Source organism: Trachinotus anak, unplaced genomic scaffold, assembly GCF_046630095.1.
Source record: "Trachinotus anak isolate AG129_WGS33_773 ecotype Australia unplaced genomic scaffold, CSIRO_AGI_Tana_v1 ptg000016l, whole genome shotgun sequence".
In the NCBI taxonomy this organism is placed as follows: domain Eukaryota; kingdom Metazoa; phylum Chordata; class Actinopteri; order Carangiformes; family Carangidae; genus Trachinotus; species Trachinotus anak.
In genome coordinates, this window is record NW_027273867.1 from 11,196,192 (window position 1) to 11,203,448 (window position 7,257).

Genomic DNA, 7,257 nt, shown 5'->3' on the forward strand with positions numbered 1-7,257 from the left:
AACAAAATATGCAACTTAAGCCCGAGCAGGGCTAAGCCGCCGAGGTGGACAGGATTACCTGGAGGCTAGCCGGGACAGGCATCAGATTGTACTGTCATAAAGGGCCATTAGCCTCTTGGCAAACTGTACCTCAAGCCCAAGATGACAGAGCTTTTCAAGACGGACAGGGAGGAAAATATGAAACTTAAATTCGTCATGACAGACGTCTCAGTGAATGAGACCCCCAGAAAAATGGATCTTTAAAGCAAAACAAACAGAGAAAGATCCTTTCTTTTTTTTTATTTTTTTAAATTAATCTCATGCCTACAGGATTTCAAGTTTTTTCATGAAATAATCAACATCCACTGCTCTCTATACTGGATGTAAGGATTCATATGAAAAGAGCGAACGGGTTTCCACACAACACACAATGGAGTAGACTCACTGAATGGCTGGGATTAAATTTAATACAGGATCTTGACAGACATATCCTGGAAGCATATCACTCTTTCTGCAGATTTCCTAGGAGCAAAGCTTACATGTTTTTTCTTGGATTTGGCTCATTAATTGGATAGTTAAGTCTCCTTAATCCATGATGATCACTTTCTTCTATGTCTTATGGCATTTTCTTTAAGCTGATGTATCTCGTTACCTTGCTGCCTTGATACTTCACAGGTCTGAGAACGAAATTAAACTCAAACTTTTTAAGCTATGCACATGCTGAGTTTTGAGTAGTACAATAGGAAAGCTCCATTATAAAGCAGGGAAAAGTGATAATGCAAAGTATAATTGCGGGGAGGGGGGCATTTAGACAAAGTGTCTGCAGGCAGCCCATGACAGGTATACAGCTAAACAACACAGCAGACAGCCAGCTGTCTTCCTATGCACTGTCACTTTCTCTGACATGTGGGAGAAGAGGTCTTGTCTCTTATCTTTGGAAGGTGATCTGGATTGTTTGGTGACACACACACACACACACACACACACACTTTTTTCTTCTGGCTGCCCACCGCCTGAAGGCCATATCATGAGCAGGGCCAGTTTTAAAAAGCCATGCAGTTTTGGTAGGTGTGTGTGTGTGTGTCTGTGTGTGTGTGTGTGTGTGTGTGGTGTGTGTGTGTGTGTGTGGGGGGGGGGGGGCCTGTCAGACTGGCTGGGCAGGCTTCAGCTGGAGTCGTCCTCTGTGTCCCCTGTCTGTCTCTTTCAGTGCACTTACAGCGGCTGCCAACCTGTCCTTTTCCCAGAGGGCTTTGTGAAAGGACAGAAATGCGATGCTGCTACTCAGACACAAGTTGTGATGGAGTCTGTCTGCGTTGGCCATGTTGTATCTCCCGTTTATGAGCCCCCCCCCACCCCCACCCCACCCCAACTATCCCCCTTCTCCCAGTCCCCACCACCTCCTCCTATTTTTCCTGAGCAGGGAGACTCCAGGCGCCAGGCTCAGTGTAACTGCAGTCTCAGGTATGCTGGGTGGACATTGCAGCGGCTTCCCAGGGCTTCACCTGCACCTGAGACTGAGTGATGCGGCGACAGTCCGTCATTCATAAACCAATTTCTCCACAGCTGAGGACGTGAATGGAATTGCCTCTCCTCCTGCCATTATAGCTTACAGCATAATTAACTTTGATAACACCCAACACTTCAATGTTATATATGTTTTCTGGAGCATATTTTAAGTTGTGACATCTTGTTGAAAAATTGGTTGTCACTTAACCTGACTGATCATGTCTAGCACCTTGTTGAAGTGTGTAAGACCAAAGCATTTATACCTTTTCATCTGGCTTCCTTCCTGAGAGCTTACTGAACAAAGTGCTGTAAATGCAAGCCTCAAGAAAAGTCTATCCATTTTTTACATTTCTTTTTAAAGCCATGCACAACCAATTGGTAGAGATGTCCATAAATGGTAAATATATCATAGCTAACGACCAATGCAATCTTTTCTGGTTATAAAGCCCTTCCAGTATGATAAATCTTAATGTTATGCTATTGTTATAGCAAGGTGTATCATATATAGACAAAAGTTATAGAACACCTCCATTTTTTTAAAATTTACATAACTAAATGTCTCAGTGTTTCTGTAATTAAAGCATAGAACAAATAAACATAGGAGATTTTTAAAATAAGGAATCATGGAATCTTCATGTTAAACTAAATTGAATCTAAATTTTTTGACTCATTCAGCAGCCGAGCCACTTGTGGCGTTCTTTGTCACAATAGAAATCAAATATTGATCAGAAAGTTCGTCCCAACACTGTTGGAGAAATTCCCAAAAATTAGTTGCACTTGTAGTTTGCTTTGCTTTCACCTTCTGTCCAGTTCATCCCAAACCAGCTCCACGGGGCTGAAGTCTGGAGACTGTGCTGGTCTTCCATCACGTGAAGCCACTATGTAGTTCTGTTCCTTTAACGTTTGGCTCATTAGCTTGCTGTAGGATAAACACCTGACCAACCAGTCTGTCCTCCCCTGTTACTTGTCTTTTTTCTCCCCATTCTGATTGCAATACGCAGTACTACTTCCTGCAGTACAGTAATGTCCTAATCATGCTTCAGAGGGTGTAGTAACGCAATTTGTTCCAACACTTACTGCCATGACTGCAGGAAATCTGTAAATTAACAATTTTTTTAATTCCTGAAAAAGGTATGTTTTCTATATAATGTAAATGATTTTTCAGTTTTTGATGACCTAAACTTTTTATTTATTTATTTATTTATTTATTTTTACCTAGGGAAGTTTACTACTTACCTTTGTACCATTTATTTAAGGTTATTGACAGGAATCCAACTGCTAAAAATATCAATAAAAACTAGAAAAATGGTGGTGTAATAACCTGTAGCATATATATCTATATAAATTGATTGACAGACATATCTCTATCTATTTATGGACAAACAGTAGATATAGATATTTTTCCACTTCTTTTTGCCAGGCGAGACCATTAAAGAGATGATGGTGGTACACACTAATTCTGCCAGGCATGAGTCTGGCTCTGAGAGCAGCTAATAACTAAAGCGCAATCATATACTCTGTAGGCCTATATTGTGGAGAGATACAAAAAATATCCATAAGTATGTCACCTCTTCCTTTATCCATTATTTCCAATGAAAACAATACTTTAAGTCTTTTTCATTGGTGGATTTTATTCTAATTTGTGCGCAGGATGTTCTCCTTTAGTTAAATCCCATGTCTTTATATCTAACTGGACGAGGCCGTTTAAACACAGGGGCATTTACATCCTGCACTGTCTCTCCCTGTCTTGTTCCCCTTTCCTGCGACTGTTGTGGCATTGTCATGTGTAAAGGCTTAGGATGATTACAAAATAATTTGAAAATAGAATAAGTACGCACAGCCTAAGTTGAGGTTTGCGCCATCTGTCAACATATGACAGCTGCAGAGCAATTTTCATTGTGGGACGAGTGGTTTTGTGGTAAATGTGTGCTCTCATTTATCTAAAATACATCCTAAGCTGTGGCTAACGCTTCATTATTGGAGCAGGCCACATGGGTTACAATGTGCATTTGTTCCTAAATGAAAAATCTTTGCAGAAATGTGACTGACTTGAGTGCATATGTTTTAAGGATAAAAGTGGCCTGCACAAGTCTTTTGTGGTGGTGTGGGAGAGAGAGTGTGTCTGGGAGAGAGAGAAACATACAGGGAGAAAGAGTGTTCTGTTTTCCAAAATATTTGCAAGTATTTTCTAAGTGTTGCTCCACCTTTTCAATGTCAAACCACTGTTATTGAAAACCATCCATGCTGAAAACAGGGAAACAAACAGATGCTTCACGTTAGCCTTTGCTATATCTATGCAGCACTAGACCGATGAGGGTCTGGTCTTCATACTTTTATTTTTTAAAATGTCTTGATCTGCATCAACAGTCATACAAATACACAAACTTTCCTCAAGGCAGGGGACTCGAGGAGATATTCAGTCCATTGAATGGATTTATTACAGCTCATTTTAAAGCACACGTCAAACCAAATCCATCATCATTTCAAACTCTTTTGCTCCTTACACCTAAGTAAGGTGCCACGCTGTTGGAACTGAGACTGAGATTTTAATGCAATCAAATTGTGTTATCTACAGCTACACCTTTTAAACTGACATCACTAGACTACTGGATGTACAGGATTATTTTTAATAAAGCCAAACCTGACTGATACTTAGTCCTAAAAATCAAAGATGGGAATTTTATTTACACTTTCAGTTTGTCTATGAAATATAAGAATCGTAATCAATAACATATAGTTAAAATGAGTCAGGAACATCCGTTATTTTGGACTTTAAATAGCTGATTAGAATAAAATGATTCATGTCTTCATCGCAACCAGGTTAGATTACAGTAATGCTCTCTTTCAAACCTTTAATATTTTATCCAGCTTGATCATTAGTTACTACATACTGTCTGATAGTGTCTGTGTCAATACTGTCTCTGAGTGAGTGCACATGCATTTTAATGTAAAGCACACCGATCTGATTTTGTAATGGAAAGTGCCACATAGAGAAAATTGCCTTCCCTCCCTTTACTGTGACGTGCGGTTACTGCTGCGCTATCCTGCGCAGTGAACGCAGTCGCGACCCGCATGAACATCTTCGACGTCCCGCAATTCCTGCGTATCAGAGCCGTTCATTCTCAAAGAGCAACACAGCGGTGGCACAGCAAACATGTCAGACAAGAAACAGACCGTGGACCTGGGTTTACTGGAGGAGGATGATGAGTTTGAAGAATTTCCAGCCGAGGGTAAATGACACGCATGTTATTTGTAGTCATATTGCTGTTGTTTTGTTTTTGCCGACAGTCAGTAAGTGGGATTTTTCGGTGCTGGGCCCTGCAGCAGTGACTCAGCTAGCCAGGCCATGCTAGCGTTAGCATTAGCTAGCAGACCTGCTGGTAACACGCCACAGCTAGTTGATTTAGCTGACTAAATTAGTTGACTCATGCGGCTCAGTGTTGTTTATGTGTTAGTAAACGCGCTTTTAATTTTTCGTAATGCTTCTGTCAGCGCATGTACTGTGTTTATTTTGCTAACATTTGGTAGCTGTTTAGCTTACCGGTAATGTAGCATTAAGGCAACAAGCTAAAGTGTTAGCCACCCAGGTAAACAGTTTTAAGAAGACCTATACGCCTAAGTGTTTGAGTTGTAACGGACTTACTTAACAGGCAGACTAAGCTTTCATAACAGGATTTGTCTGTTTAGTTCCTCAGTGTTGGTTATTATTTGATTCTACTGTATAACCACCAGATTGGACGGGGCTGGATGAGGATGAAGATGCTCACGTTTGGGAAGACAACTGGGATGATGACAACGTAGAAGATGATTTCTCAAATCAACTGAGGTAATAAGACAATGCCAGAATCAGCCATGTGTAGCTACACCCCCTGCACCATGCTAGTGTATCCAGTACGTTGTTGGTTTGGTTTACAATCATGAATACTTTCATTTAGGAAACTTAATTATTTATGTCGTTATTGGTTGTGAGATGATTTTTTTATGCCATCCACACAGGCCAAATTCCCTTATATATATATATATATATATATATATATATATATATATATATATATATATATATATATATAAATACAGAAAATGAGACACACAGCTCTTTGATATATTTTGTGATATACACCATTAAAGTGATAATGAAGTAGCTACAGAGGCATTGAGACTCACTTCCCTTTCAAGTATTTGTAATGCCATTTAGGAATGACTGTACATCAGGTCTTTTCCCATAACTTTCTCTGGATTAATTTGTTTAACATTTACTGTGGTGTGTCTCAGTATTGAGCCGGGTCCAGTTGGTTTTGTTACACTTTGCTTTTTCTTTGAATGTGTGTTATCAACAAACAAGTGTGAATGACAAAATAACTATTGGAATAATATATGCATATAGTTGCAGTTCATGTTAAACCACTTTTCCTTTTCTTTGAAGTGTTTTCAATAGAACCACACCTTGACCAGACCAGTAAAATATAATCTCACTGAGCTAATGATCTATTGATCTATTGTACTCAGGCCTGTACCTTTCACATGTAAACTATTCCCTAGATATTATTTGGATAATTTACTATTATTATCGTTATCATTTTTATTAATATTTATAAAATCTTGAAATATACTCCAAGTGCAACTGGGAATACAATTTCCAGTACACAGCATGCTGTCCATTTAAAGATGGATGTAGGAAGGTGTTCTCTAATATACAACTTGTATTGTAGAACATGGACTCTACACAACGTCAAAATGCCTTGTAAAAAGCTAACTATTGCAGATTTATGTTCAACCAAAATTCCTGCATCTTGGAAGTAACAGTAACCAAAACTGCTATGGCTTTCTTTGTTTTTGGTATATTTTTTTGTTTTGTTTGTCAGCATGTAAAATCTTGCCGTAAACACCATGACAACACAAAAAGAGACAGATGCTAGACAAAGTGTCAAAAAGTGACATAATCTTAAATTTAGCAGTGTTGTGCATTATACATCAAATTTATTATCATAGCATCTTTTCTGCATCAAAGACTTACTCTCACACTTATTGAATAATCAATAACTTGATAGATAAGTGGCAGGTCTGTTTTCATTTGAGTACACTTTAGACAGTAATATGCTATTGTTTTATTTATCTCAATTATGACAGCTATGCTATTAAGTTGTTTCTTAAAGATATCATTATAGTTAAAGGGCACAGCAGCCATATATATGTAATCATCAAATCCATAGCTGTATGCATTATGCAATATTTACATTTTTTTTTCACTCCCATCTCTTAATGGTTCTTACAATCAATAGAGGGTACTTATGCCTCAACCACCCACCTGTAATCATCTCTGCTGACTTGATCTTTCTATTTTCCTTTTCCTCCCTGCAGAGCAGAGCTGGAAAAACATGGTTACAAAATGGAGACGTCGTAGCAGCTGACAAGGCCTTTCGGTATACAATGACATTGGATATGGACATTAATATTTGAACATTACTGGTTGACCACACACCACCTGAAGAGATTTGAGGATGTTCATTTGTTTCTCTTTTTTTTGTAAGAAATATTGATTAAAGTAAAGTGTTTGGAGAAAATTGTTCCTTTGAGTGTTTTTACTGACCAACAATGCTGGATATGTTTAGACAATGACATTAACAGATAATAAATTCCCTGTTGTTTATGAACTACATTAGTGTTTATTTAAGCTTTTTTGTGTGTAATATACCTTAATAATACCGAGTCTGATCTACAGAGTGGCACTAGTCATCTAACCTGGTGAATCTGGGTTGGATTTCTTCTTTAGTA

General features: G+C 38.5%; 1 long non-coding RNA gene across 1 annotated transcript; it reads left to right on the plus strand.

Moving 5' to 3' along the window:
- The first annotated feature begins 4,553 nt into the window (after nucleotides 1-4,553).
- On the plus strand, nucleotides 4,554-7,046 carry LOC139634416 (uncharacterized). The gene is made up of 3 exons (XR_011693960.1): nucleotides 4,554-4,715; nucleotides 5,218-5,311; nucleotides 6,844-7,046. It is a non-coding gene; the product is annotated as an uncharacterized lncRNA (long non-coding RNA).
- The last annotated feature ends 211 nt before the right edge of the window (nucleotides 7,047-7,257 follow it).